The sequence below is a fragment of the Vulpes vulpes genome, chromosome 7, assembly GCF_048418805.1.
Source record: "Vulpes vulpes isolate BD-2025 chromosome 7, VulVul3, whole genome shotgun sequence".
Taxonomy (NCBI): domain Eukaryota; kingdom Metazoa; phylum Chordata; class Mammalia; order Carnivora; family Canidae; genus Vulpes; species Vulpes vulpes.
In genome coordinates this window covers 43,059,629-43,074,144 of record NC_132786.1, presented here as the reverse complement: position 1 = coordinate 43,074,144, position 14,516 = coordinate 43,059,629, and the positions used below count along the sequence as shown (strand labels likewise).

The following is a 14,516-nucleotide window of genomic DNA, read 5'->3' as shown; positions in this document are numbered from 1 at the left end:
GAAAGTTTTTCTCCTTTCTTACCATTACCTTCAATCTCTTGTTCACTGGGATGAGATAAAATAGACTTCTTGACAGAGAGACTTCAAAAGGAATGTTTGGAAAATGAGAAATGCATAATCCTTTTGTCTTATGATGCCCAGATGAAATTTAACTGAAAACATTTTTAACATTTTGTTCCTAATTTTAACTCTTAGATATTGAGAGAAACAGTAGTGACCTCTTATTCTTAACCTTATTGACTTCCCTCATTATACCCCTTCCTTTCCTGCTCTTTTACATTTTTCTCATTGCCTTTTGGGGCCAGTTTTATCAATTTTTATTTTCTGACACAAAAATCTTCTGACTACTAATTTCTCCTCTTTGCTATCTATTAATAGTGTTTCTTGACAGCCCTGTGTGATTAATGACAGCTTTGTAAAATAAACGTTTCACACGCAGCAGTAATTTGAGAAGTACTGCTTGAAGTAAATACTTGTAAAGACCTAAAACTTTTAGGACTTTTGGCAGATGAAAAGGATTTTGTTTGTAAACTCGTATAATATAAGTTGGAAAATGTGCATTCAGAAAGTGTTTTTTGTTGACATTTCTCGGTCTGTTCAGATATGAATACTACCTATCTTAATAACAGGAGAGACAAACTAGGTGCCTGTTGCTAATAGACTACCACAGGAGCTGACCAAATCACAGGAGACCCCAATACATTTAGTGATGAATTTCATAGTAGGTTCTCAGTGACTACTGTTGACTAGTTGACTTATTGCACTTACTTGTTACAGATGATTTCTTTTTCTTCAACATGAAACATGTGGTGCTTCTATCTTTTTTATTAAATACGAAATTCTCATACCTATTTATCTAATGGAACAGATACCTGGAAAGCTTTACTTTTTAAGTGTTATAAAATGTCAGTTACCCAGCCTTCTAGAGTTTTAATAATTAGTTCTGCAATGTTGTTAAGAACCTTCACACAGCTTATTAATATGGGCAGGTTTCTATATTTTCTCCCTTTTCCTGGACTTCATTAAGATAGCTCCATACTGAGAATAGAAGAAAAAGACCAGCCTTATTTAGCAGTAAAACAACTTAACCATAAGCCAACACTAATAAGGAACCTTAACTGTTCCTTAAAATGTTACAGCTGGCTCCCTCAGGGAACATCTCACCAATTGTGCATGCCATGTCTTTTAGGATCTTGGAGCATAGCTTTCAGATCAAGGCTGCTTAGCATTTCACTGTGAATGTGTAGTAATATTTCCTTGGTGCAAATTTACTCTAACTCTTCCTTCTTCTTCTTCTTCTTCTTCTTCTTCTTCTTCTTCTTCTTCTTCTTCTTCTTCTTCTTCTTCTTCTTCTTTCTTCCTTTCTTCTTCTTCTCGATTTCATTTATTTATTTTAGAGAGAAAGAGAGCATGTGTGAATGGTAGAAGGGGCAGATGGAGAGGGAGAGAGTCTCAAGCAGAATTCCTGCTGAGTTCAGAGCCCACACAGGGCTTGATCTCATGACCCTGAGATCACAACCTGAGCTGAAAACTAGAGCCGAATTAAAACTAGAGTCTTAATTAACTGAGCCACCAGGGTGTCCTCAACTAATTCTTTACATTATTCCCTGGTGAAAGAGTTTTGAGTCCTAATTGAATAAAAATCCTGCAGTGGCTTGCCATCACATACTTAGCTGAACATACATAATTTTGCTGGTTAGAACCCAAATTTATGTTCTAGCCTCATCTGACACTTGACCTTATTTAGTCCACTGTAGCATTAGCCCGAAGTACTCATTTTGACTATGCATAATCTGTTTTCTGTGCCTAGATGTTCTTCTCCTTCTCTAGTTGATGAATTTTTGCTTATTTTCAGTTCCAGTGTTGACGCTACTCTGAAGCACTTCCTATTTTCCATGAAGAATTAGTCATTCCCTCTTTTTTTGAATCATATACATATCTCTTATAGCATCATGTTGCCATAATTAGTTGCTTGCCTGTTTTTCTCTCTTCACGTGTGGAAATCAGAGCTTATACCTTGTCCATTTCCAAGTACAGCACTTGCATAGTATGAAGTCTCCTCAATGTTAAGAAATAGATGGCTCTTGGGCTCTTGTCAATATTTTAATTTTAGTATTATTTTATAAACTACTACTCTCTTATATCTGGGACACTTTTCTTAAAATACTTTATTAAATAAAATAGCATATAATTTGGGATGCCCTTTTTGTCTTAAAAGCTTGAAGCTGACATGTAAATATAGGATCAAGAAAACAGAAAGGGTAATGAAGAATAACCAGCCTGTGCAATGACTATGGATTATATTACACATCCCATAGAGAAAAGTAGTCTCTGCAAGTCACGTAAGAGTCATCCATTCTCCAGAGAAGCAATACAATATCCTTTCCTAGTGGTTAGGAACCTTGAAAGTCACAGAAGTCTTCTTATGGGCCAAATGAAATATTTCTTAATGAAGTTTAATTTTGTTTCTTGGTTCATTCCTCAAGGGTAATTGATAGTGGCTGAGTCTCATCAATCAATTAAGAAATCAGTAAGTACTATTTATTGAGTTATTACCACACAGTCATAACTGTAATTACAAAATTGGGAAACATAAGATGTATAAGACACCACAGTTGTTCTTTTGCAGTTTTGATCTCCTTATGATATGCTCCATGGAAAAATCATTTAGTAACTAATCCAAAAATATTTGCTGAGAACCTGATTTGTTCTAGGGACTCAGCAAAGCACTAGGGTTACAGAAAGATTTAATCTTTTTAAGAAATATGAAAGAGTCTATCCTCTCCCAAAATGCAACCTTCTTAATATGAACACTTGAATCAAAATGACATGAGTTTTGTTTGAGGCATGGATGCTGACTATATTCCATAGTTACAGAAGTCAGGGTTGGTAGAGGAGCATTGATTGTTGCATGTATCAATTATCCGTTGCCACTATAATACTATATATCAAAGATACACAAAATTTAGTATATGAAATCAATAAACATTTATTATTTCTTTCAAATTTATAGGTAAGTTGCTTTTGCTGAAACAAAGCTTAGCAGTTTATCCTTGTATCTTTGGTTAACTATGTGTTGGCACAGTCAGTGGGCTGATGTTGGCTAGGCTCTCTCTATTGTCTAGGTTTCCACTTAAGACAACTGACTGGGTTTTGCTTAACATGTATTACATTCTAGCAACTTAACCTGGGCATGTTGGCATGTTATCAGGGGAAAGGCAGAGGCACAAAATGGAGAGAGAAAGGGAAGAAATGTGCAAGGATTTCTTTTCAGATCTTTACTTGAAAGATCAACTTACTAATATCCCATTGGCCTAAGCAAGTGACTCTGAACAAGCTAGGAGTCAGAGTATATACAAAAGGGCAAATATGCAGAAAAACATGAAAAATTTGGCACTAGTGGGATGCCTGGGTGGCTTAGTGGTTGAACGTCTGCCTTTGGTTCAGGGTATGATCCCGGAATCCTGGGACTGAGTCCCAAACTGTGGGGAGCCGGCTTCTCCCTCTGCCTATGTCTCTCATGAATAAATAAAATCTTTAAAAAATTGGCACTAGTGTGATCAATCTGCCACAATAGAGTAGCTCATCATTGAAAAGTGGATTCCAAGTTAAAGTGCCCAGAATCCTTATGTTTAAGATTTTTATATCTTTTTTCCATTTCAAATGCAGGAGGTAAAGGAGTTTGGACTACTCTGATTTAAAAAGATGATGATGGATGTGACCACAGAATCATTAATTGCATATGAGCATACTGTAACAAGTGAATCTTTCTGGCCAAAGATGGAGGCTATAGGAATATGAAGGACCTAACTATACCACAAATCTATCCACAGAGTTCATGTCTACACTATAGCAATAATGGATTTCTCTGCTCCAGCTGCTATCTTTACTTGGTTCTTTTTGGAAGGGTGATTTCCCATGGTCACACTTAGTTGAAGGGCCATTGTGCCTAGAAGGTCTGAGTTAATGACATTTTTTGAATTATATCTTGTTGTAAGTTGAATTGTGTTTTCCAAAGAGATATGTTGAAGATTTAATCCTCAGTACTTCACAATGTGATCTTATTTTGGAAATAGGGTCATTGCAGATCATTACAGGGTCATTGAGGTCATACTGGAGTAGGGCTAACCTACTTTAACATGACTAATGTCCTTCCAAGAAGAGGGGAGAAAAACACAGAAAGGAGAGTGTCATATGAAGACATGGAGAAGCCTAGGGGGAAGATAATCATGAGATGACAGAGGCAGAGATTGGAGTGATGCTTCTATGAATTGAAGATTGCCAGGAATTGCCAATAACTGCCAGAAACAGGGAAAGAAGCATAAAATAGATTCTCTGAACTCTCAGAAGGAACCAATCCTGCTGACACACTGATTTTGGATTTCTAGCCTCCAGAACTGTGAGAGACTACATTTCTATGGTTTTAAGTCATGCAGTTTGTGGAATTGACTTTGGAATTGGGCAATGAATAGGACTAGCTCCAGAAGAAGTGTTTGGGGCATATTATAAGTGTCTAAAGCTCCCTAGAACTAGAACGTCTGTTTGCTCTTCCTCCTCTGTAACCATCTCTCTAGGTATGGCATAGCTTTCAAAAATTCTCAAAACTCACATATTATTCAGACCATTTTCCCAAGACTGTTGAAACTACTCACTGTGTACCATGTCTCTAAGAGAATGTTAACCCCAGTGATTTCAGGGGGATTGGCCCAACTTATTTTTACTGTGAAATTTTTTTTGTTATTATTCTAGCTTTAAAAATCAAACATTTAATCTCTGACTACTCTGGTAGGGCCACTTGCTAACTATACATCCAAAAAACTTTACCTTTTGAAGGTTTGAGCAAGTCCCATGGCCTCCTATATTTCCTCAGGTGCCAAACTCTCTGTAGAATGCTTCTTTTCTATAACCCCTTCAGCCTTTATTACAAGTACCCCTAGAGGAGCCTGTTGGCTTATTTTGTTCTCTAGTTGTTATCAGGGATTAGGATTCTTGTTTTACAACCACTATGAGCTTTGACTTCTTTTTATATTCCCAAGATGCCTAGCACATTGTAAGGAACATATTGGTGCTGTTAGCTTGCTGATTAACTGATTCTTGACCTTTTTATCAGAACAGTTATTGTCATAAATCCATGGAGAAAATTCTCTGGAGGTTTATTGGTGGTGGCGGCAAGGAGGAAGGAGTTGAATAAAAGGGAAGGAAAGCATTACACAGGGCTGATGAGGCAGCTGTCACTATGCTCCAAGTACTCTCTCATCCTAGCCATTGACCAAAAGTCCTGAAATGATTATGACTAAAGTTATTTCTGATTATTTTTGAGAGATACTAAATTCTAACTGGTAAATGGAAGATCTAATGCATTGAGAAACCAGAACAGGAGACATGCTATGAATAGGTATTAACTCTTTGTTCCATAGAGTCCAGAGGGAGTAGAATTGGGGAGAGAGGTTTCAGTCATGGGGGTGTAGATGTCTAATAAAAAGCATCTTCCTTTGCTCCAGAAATTTGTTTTGAATGACAGGAGGTAGTTTGGGGGCAGCAAGGGAGAAAAGAGGTTAATCAGCAGGAAGATATTAAAAGTCAATAAATAGAATAGGATAGGGGAGAACAAATTTTGCCAGTTTCTTAAGGTGAATCCATAGAGAGAGAATTGGGGTGTTTATCATGAGGATAATTTTCTTGCCCCATTGTAGTCCCCAGTAGTTCTGACAGGAGGGCATGTATGTCTAGATTCCTGCTTCATTTATGAAAGCTTTTACATGACAGAAAATGTACTTTGAATATATTTTAATTTTTTAAGAGCCTAAGGTTTTCACAGAAACAATTAAAAAGATCTTTAGCTTTGATTCACTCCTTTGCAATATTTTGGTTTTAAATCAGACATTTGAATCCTCTATGAAAATAGCAGGCAAATTTCACAAACACAAATATACATTTTAAAGTCTCTAAATGTCATCAAATCATATTTAGGATAAATCAGGATTAGCTTCATTTTTAAGTAAAAAAACCCCAACCCTATACATTATGAATATATTTTGATTTAGAATTATTAAATGACTTAAGCAAATCAAAGTATTTTTATGCCAACATGAAACTTTACTATAAGAAAAGCACTTTTAGTGCCAATGTTTTTCTTCATGTTTAAATATGAAGGGGAATTAAATCTTTGAAATAGCAAGTAGCCCTCAAGGTACTAACACTGCTTGACAAAGAAAATACCTCCTTATTTCAGATGTGGATTCTAAGAAATAATCTCAAGAGGTTAAGGACTTTAGAATTGAAGGCCTCTGACCCAAAGGGATTTTTAGTGTTTGCCCGAGCTTGTGTTTTATGGAAATGGTGGTTAGAAGCAGAATTACTTGAACAAGATTGAGAATCTGTAATTTGTAAATCCAGACAGATAAAACTACTCTAAAGTCTTGGAATAGCTATGGCAAATAACACAGGCTTTTGACAGGCAATCATTTTATCCTGTTGATGCTCTATTATCTAGTAAGCACCTTTCCTAGATACTAGAAGTAACTAAAAAATAACACTGAACATTTCTTCTACAGTTTCTTCTAACATCAACTGAAAGAAAAAAGAAATTTTATTTGAAGACCTACCTTTAATATCTCTTAGGGAACAGGGTTCAAGATAGTAGCATATGGAGACCCTGAACACACTTCTTCTCATGGACACACTGAATCCACACCTAGATATATAGAAATGCCTCTTGAAGAAGAACCAAAGCCTAAACCAACAGCTTCTGCACAGGAAACAAAAGAGAGACCATATACAAAAGGAAAAGACAGACATGGTAACAATAGGGACACTACTCCCAACACTGCAATCTATAGTGGGAGATGATATTACTGAGGGGCCTGCATGTAGATTTGTTCACATTGGGACACAGTGGAAAAATAGTGGTTTAGAGAGCAACTAGACTATGAGTGAAGAAAATCTACTTACTAACACTAGAGTGTCTGCCAAACAGGTGGAGAAGTGCTGGAATTCCTTCCAGGATTGTAGATTCTCGTTAACACTATTCTACATTGCCTTTCCACCTTGATAGTGTGGTAGGAGCAGGATACAGTTGCTCTAGCCAATCTGCTATGGCCACCCTAGAAGCTCCAGCCACCTAGCCCACATCAGCTTATGCTTTCCCCCAAGGTGACTCTGGCATATTTCACCCTGGTGCATATCCTAGCTGCTGCAATTTCACTGAGGTGACCCCAGTACTGTATGCTCTTAGACTCCCTGGACTGCCCTGGGTACAGCTATCCTACCAAGGTAGCCCCAGTGCAATGTGCTCCAAGACCTGTGCCTGATGCAGCTCCAACTATCCTGCCAGGGTGACCCCAGCCCACACCTGCTGTAGCTGAGCAGTCCCATCAAGGCAGTCACAACACCTGTGTCTGTGCCAGTCCCACTTGTTCCACCTAGGTGGCCCTGGCAAACTGAGATTATCCAACTCTTGTCACTCCAGTTCTACCTATCCCACAAAGGAGCCAGGCACATTTGGTCTACATAGGGTACACTCCTATACAAAGTGACTCCCTTGAGACTGAGAGAGGTAGCTGTCGCTACCTATTCATAGAAAGAAAACATAGAAAGTCAAGCAAAATGAAGAGACAGAAAAATGTGTCCTAAACAAAATAAGATAAAACCATAGAGAAAAAGCTCTAATGAAGTGGAGATAAGCAAACTATTTGTAGAAGAGTTCAAAGTAATGGTCATAAATATACTGACCAAAATTGGGAGAAGAATGGAACAACACAGTGAGAACATTAACAATGAGTTAAAAAATATAAGAAATCATCAATAAAAGCTGAATAATACAATAACTACAATGAAAAATACAATGGAGTGAGTCAACAGCCAATTAGATGATATAGAAAAGTGGATCAGGGATCTGGATGATAGGACAGTGGATACCACCCTATCAGAAGAGCAAAAAATAAAGATAATTAATTAATTATTTATTTATTTTAATAAAGAGAATTTAAAAATATGAGGGTAGTGAAAGGGACTTTAGGACAATATCAATTGTACTAACATTCACATCACAGGAGTCCCAGAGGGAGAAGAGAGAAAGAAAAGGGTAGAAAATGTATTTGAAGAAATAATGGCTGAAAACTTTCCTAATCCAGGCAAGGAAACAGACGTACAGGTTCAGGAAGCACAGAGAGTCCCAAATAAGATGAACCTAAAGAGATCCACATCAAGGCATAGTAAAATGGAAATGACAAAAGTTAAGAATAAAGAGAGAATTTTAAAGACAGCAAGAGAAAACAAATAGTCATATACAAAGGAAACCTCATAGGACTGTCAGCTGATTTTTCAGCACAAATTTGCAGGTTAGACAGAAATGGTGGGATATATTTAAAGTGTTGAAAGGAGGATTAGCACTGAGTAATATATGGAATTGTTGAATCACTGTATTGTACACCCAAAACTAAGATAATACTGCATGTTAACTACTCTGGAATTAAAATAAAAAAAGGGGGAAAATTGCTGAAAAGAGAAAACTTATAACCAAGAATACTGTATTCAGCAAGGTGATTATTCAGAACTGAAGAAGAGATAGTTTCCCAGAGAAGCAAAAACTAAAGGAGTTCATCACCACCTTATAAGTTATGTTAAAGGGTTGTTTTTAAGCAGAAAAGAAAAGGTCATACTAGAAATAAGAAAATACATGACAGAAAAAAATCTCACTGGTAAAGGCAAACATATAGTAAAGACATTTGATCAGCCATTTAAAAGCTAACATGAAGGTTAAAATACAAAATAGTAAAATCAACTATAACTACCGAAAGTATTTAAGAGATATACAAAATAAAAATGTCAAATATGATGTTAAAAAAATAGGAGGAGTAAAAATGTAGTGTTTTTAAAATGTGATCAAACTTAAGCAACTAACACTTAAAATATATGTCAATATATTAATGTCTTGATAACCACAAACTAAAAACCCACAATAGACACACACACAAGAAATAAAAAGTATGGAGCCCAAACATAACACTAATGAAAACTATCAAAACACAAGTGAAGAGACCAAAAAAGAAAGGAACAGAGAATAAATACAAAAATTCCCAGAAAACAACAAAATGACAATAAGAATATACCTATCAAAAAGTACTTTAAGTGTAAATGGGCTATATTATCCTATCAAAAGACACAGTATTTAGATGGATAAAAAAGGCAAGATCCATCTATATGCAGCCTACAAAAGACTCATTTCAGATCTAAAGTCACAGACTGAAAGTGAAGGGATGAAAAAATATTCCATGCAAACAGAAATGAAAAGAAAGCTAGGGTAGCTTTATTTATAACAGAAAAAAATAGACTTAAACACAAATACTATTACAAGGGATAAAGAAAGATATTACCTAACGATAAGAGGTCAATCCAGGTAAAGCTGCAACATTTGTAAATATTTATGCACCCAAAACAAGGGCACCTAAATGTACAGTGCAAATATGTACAGACCTAAAGAAAGAAATTGACAGTAATATAATCATAGTAGGGGACTTGAATGCCATATTTACATCAATAGATAGATTATCCAGAGCAAAAAAGTCAATAAGTAAACTTTAGCCTTAAATAACTCCTTAGACCAGATAGACTTCATAGATATAAACAGAGCATTTCATTAAAAAATACACATTCTTTTCAAGTGTATATAGAACATTTTGTGAGCTAGATTATTTGTAGGCACAAATCAAGCAGCAGTAAATTCAAGAAGATTGAAATTATACCAGGCATCATTTCCAATCACAACAGTATAAAATAAAACTAAAAATCAATTACAATAAAAACTGAAAAAAACCCCACAAGCATACGGAAACTAAGTAACATGCTACTAAACAATCGATAGGTCAACACAGAAATCAAAGACAGAATAAAAAAATACCTGGAGACAAAATAAAATACAATATTCCAAACTCGAGGAGAGACAGCAAAAGCAGTTTTAGGAGGGAAATGCATAGTGATATAGACCTATCTCAAGAAACAGACATCCCAAATAAACAATGTATGTTTACGCTTAAAGGAAGTTTAAAAAGAAGAACAAACAAAGCCCAAAATTAGTAAAAGGAGGAAATAATAAAGATCAGAGAGGAAATAAATGAGAGACTTTAAAAATAGGGGAAAAAATCAATGAAACTAAAAGCTGGTTCTTTGAAAAGATAAACAAAATCAACAAACCTCTAGCCAAATTCATCAAGAAAAAATAAAGAAGGCCCAAATAAATATAATGAGAACTGAAAAAGAAGAAGTTACAACTGACACCACAGAAATACAAAGGATCGTAAGAGATAATTATAAACAATTATATGCCAACAAATCGAAAAATCTAGAAGAAATGGATACATTTTTAGGAACACATTACCTTCTTAGACTGAACCATAAAGAAACAGAAAATCTGAATAGATCAATTACAAGTAATGAAATAGTATTAGTAATTTAAAAACTCCCAAGAAACAAAAGTCCAGGACCAGATGGCTTCACAACTGAATTCCTTCAAACATTTAAAGAAATTAGTAACTATCCTTCTCAAATTCTTCCAAAAAATAGAAGATGGAGGGAGCACTTTGAAATTCACTTTAGGATGTCAGTGTTATCCTGATACCAAAACCAGACAAGGACAGCATAAAAAAAATTACAGGCCAATATCTCTGATGAACACAGATGCAAAAATCCTCAAGAAAATGCTAGCACACAGAATGTAACAATACATTAAAAGGATCATACACCATTATCAAGTGAGGTTTACTCAAGGTATATGACTATGCTTCAACATTTGCTAATCAATCAGTGTGATACACCAAATTGACAGGGTGAAGGATAAGAATCACATAAGTAGATAAACCATTTGACAAAATTCAACATTCATTTATGATTTTAAAAAATCCTCTTTTTTTTTTTATAGAAGATTATTTACTTATTTGAGAGAGTGAGCAGGAGCACCTGGAGCAGTAGGCAGAGGGCAGGGCAGAAGCAGACTCCCAGCAGAATAGGAAGACTGATGTAGGAATTGATCTCAGGACCCTGGGATCATGACCTGAGCCAAAGACAGATGCTTAACCAATTGAGCCATCCAGACGCCCCAGGATAAAAACTCTTAATAAAGTAGGTATAGGATTTTTGCATCAGGGTAAAAAAACAAAAAAGCTAAAAGCTTTTCTTCTAAGATCGGGAACAAGACAAGGATGTCCACTCTTGCCACTTTTATTTAACAAAATATTGGAATTCCTGTGCACGGTAATTAGAGAATAAATAGAAAGCATCCAAATTAGAAGGGAAGAAATAAAACTGTCAGTACTTATAGATAATGCGATACTATATATAGATGTACAAATTTAACCAGAGAGGTGAAAGACCTGTACTTTGAAAACTATAAGACATTGATGAAAAAAATTAAACATGACACAAATGAATGGAAAGATTTACTGTGCTTATGGATTGGAAGACTTAATATTGTTAAAATATCCTTTCTACCCAAAAACAATCTACAGATTCAATGCAAAACCCCATTAAAATGCCAATGGAATTTTTTTTTTTTTTTACAGAACTAGAACATCTAGTCCTAAAATTTGGATGGATCCATGAAAGGCCCTGAATAGCCCATACAAAAAAAACTAAAAAGGAATGAAATTAGACAAACCATGAGAGGCTCATAACTCTGGGAAACAAACAAAGGGTTGCAGAAGGGGTGGAAGGTATGGTATGATTGGATGATGGGCAGTAAGGAGGACACTTGATGGGATGAGCACTGGGTATTATACTATATGTTGGCAAATTGAATTTAAATAAAAAGAATTTTAAGAAAGAATGAAATTAGACCACTATTATACCATATATCAAAATAAATTCATGTAGTCAGTGAGCTGTTTGATATCAGTCTTAGCAATATTTTTTTAGACCAGTTTCCTCAGACAAAGGCAACAAAAGCTAAAATAAACAAATGAGGCTATATTAATCCAGAAAAGTTTTGCACAGTGAAGAAAACTCAACAAAATGTAAAGACAATATACTGAATGGGCACTCCGGTTGGCTCAGTGGTTTAGTGCTACCTTCAGTCCAGGGCTTGATCCTGTAGACCCAGGATCGGGTCCCATGTGGAGTTCCCTGTATGGAGCCTGCTTCTCCCCTCTGCCTGTGTCTCTGCCTTTCTCTCTCTCTCTGTCTCTCATGAATAAATAAATAAAATCTTTAAAAATATATACTGAATGGGAGATGATATTTGGAAATCATATAAGGGGCTAATAACCAAAATATATAAAGAACTTACACAATTTAATATTAAAAAACCCCAACCCAATTAAAAAGTGGGTAGGCAACTCCAAAAGATATTTTTCCAAAGAAGACTTACAGATAGCCAGCAGGCACATGAAAAGATGCTCAAAATAATTTACCATAAGGAAACTGCAAATAAAAACCCCAGTGTAGGGGATCCCTGGGTGGCGCAGCGGTTTGGCGCCTGCCTTTGGCCCAGGGCGCGATCCTGGAGACCCGGGATCGAATCCCACGTCAGGCTCCCGGTGCATGGAGCCTGCTTCTCCCTCTGCCTGTGTCTCTGCCTCTCTCTCTATCTCTCTGTGACTATCATAAATAAATAAAAATTAAAAAAAAAAAAAAGAAAATAGTTAAAAAAAAAAAAACAAAAAAACCCAGTGTAATATCATCTCATATCAATCAGATGGGCTATTATCAAAAGGACAAAATAAAACTTGTACACTGTTCATGGGAATGTACACTGGTGCAGCCACTGTGGCAAATAGTATGGAGTTTCCTTAAAAAATTAAAAATAAAACTATTATACAACACAGGATTCCACTTTTGGATATTTATCTGAATATAACAAAAATATCAACTTGAAGAGATAACCCCCACATTTATTGCAGCATTATTTTCATTAGATAAGGTATGGAAGCCTTACCTTATCTGTCTGTCAATAGATGAATGGAGAAAGAAGATGTGGTATATGTGCACAATGAAATATTAAGTCATAAAAATAATGAAATCTTGCCATTTCAGATAAACTGGGGGGGGGGTCTAGGAGGTGTTATGCTAAAAGAAGTAAGTCAGATGGGGAAAGACAAAAACTATACAATTTCACATATATGTGGAATCTAAAAAAAAAAAAGAACAAACAAAATAAAACAGAAAAGGACTCTTAGATATAGGAAATGAACTGCTTGTGAGCAGAGGGGAGAGGAGTTGGAAATGGGTGAGACAGGTAAAGGGAATCATGGGGTACAAAGTTCCAGTTGTAAAGTAAATAAGTTATGCAGATGCAATGTACAGCCTAGAGAATACAGTCGATAATATCTTGCTTAATTTCTTTTTTCTTCTTTTTTTTTTTAATCATTTATTTATTTATGATAGTCACACACACAGAGAGAGAGAGAAAGAGAGGCAGAGACACAGGCAGAGGGAGAAGCAGGCCCCATGCACCGGGAGCCCGACATGGGACTCGATCCCGGGTCTCCAGGATCGCGCCCTGGGCCAAAGGCAGGCGCCAAACCGCTGCGCCACCCAGGGATCCCCTCTTGCTTAATTTCTATGGTGACAAATGGTACCTGAGGTTATCGTGGGGATCATTTTGTAATGTAAACAAATATCAAATGACTATGAGGTACACCTCTAATTAATAGGATATTGTATGTCAATTACACTTAAAAAAATCCCTCAGACCTCTTTAACGGTCTAAGTCTAAAAATACTGTACAGAAGATCACTAAGAAAATTAATGTGCCTTGCTTCAGCAATGATAAAACATGATGTAAATGCTTAATAGAGAGACATAATAGTGGCTTCGGCCCCCTTTGCTGGTGTTAAACTGCTGATGTTAAGCAGGCATGCCATTTCACTCCCAAGGAAGGCAGTCCACTCGAAGAATCCCTCCTGGCTATTTTGTAAGCCTAATACAATTCTTTCTGTTTTCTTGACATTTGCTTCTGACACCCCAACCAGTTTCTTGTCTTGTTTAGGATCCCTGTGGAGTCAATCTGAAGGCAGAAGGAGAGGGGAAAGGAGTCCAGTTGTTAGGCTGTGGCCAATATAGATGACCTACATTCCTGCTCCCAGTGGTTAGGCCTATAAACCTGGAGTGGGTCTGTGTAGGTCGTTGCAAGGAATGCAAGACATAGAACTTGTCTACAAGAAAATAATTTTCAAGAGGCTTTGGGAATAGTTTCTCTTACTGAAAGAAGCTACTTCTAAAGGAAGGAAGAGAGAAAGCTTTAGAAATAAAGCATAAACTCCCTCCTGTGCGTTTAGACACTAAAGTCTACAGGTAAACAAGGCAGCAGGGAGCATCTGCACACAGGGTGAGACGAGAGGCAGGCAGGGGGAGATTACCACTTGTTACAGCACTTGACATTAATTAAGCCTGCTTTAAATAAAGAAGGTGTTGGATTATTTTTCTATTGCGTGCAATATTTACATTAATTATGCCAAATGCTGAAACTGTTTTCTATAACCAAGTCATCTGCACTCTTAATAAATTCATGCATTTTGGAGACCAAA

At 36.2% G+C, this 14,516-nt stretch overlaps 1 pseudogene; it reads right to left on the bottom strand.

The window, feature by feature from the left end:
* Positions 1–3,944, bottom strand: part of LOC112908935 (synaptotagmin-17-like) — a 42,288-nt pseudogene extending 38,344 nt beyond the window's left edge.
* Between the last annotated feature and the right edge of the window lie 10,572 nt (positions 3,945–14,516).